Source organism: Trachymyrmex cornetzi, unplaced genomic scaffold (genome assembly GCF_001594075.2).
Source record: "Trachymyrmex cornetzi isolate Tcor2-1 unplaced genomic scaffold, Tcor1.1 scaffold1443, whole genome shotgun sequence".
NCBI lineage: Eukaryota > Metazoa > Arthropoda > Insecta > Hymenoptera > Formicidae > Trachymyrmex > Trachymyrmex cornetzi.
In genome coordinates this window covers 46,915-47,337 of record NW_017296031.1, presented here as the reverse complement: position 1 = coordinate 47,337, position 423 = coordinate 46,915, and positions in this window count along the sequence as shown.

Here is a 423-nt window from a genome sequence, read left to right as displayed (position 1 = left end):
GGATTTCCTCGAAATCTCACTGCGGATCGATTCTCATTAAAATTCACGAAATAGCAAAAGAGAAAAGAAAGGGGGGAACTTACTGTTATTTGGCAGAGCGGTGAGACTGGATGTTTAGCCCTCGGTCCTTTAGTCTCGGTTTGGCCTCTCCAGTGGCGCACTGATTTTAATGTTTTTAATATATTTAAAAAATGTACGTACTGAGTTTAAAAACTTTTTCTATCTTTCTGAATTTCTATTTCTCTGACTTTCCTATTTTTCTCTGCTCTCTATTTTTACTCCTCTCTATTTTTTCTCTTCTCTATTTTTTTCTCTGACTTGTGTTTCGCGATGTCGCGGTTTATATAGGGATAGTTTAGGGGGAGGTTCCATGGTAGGGTGTGTCTAATTGAGAAATTAGGGAATCAGGTTTACGGGATTCTA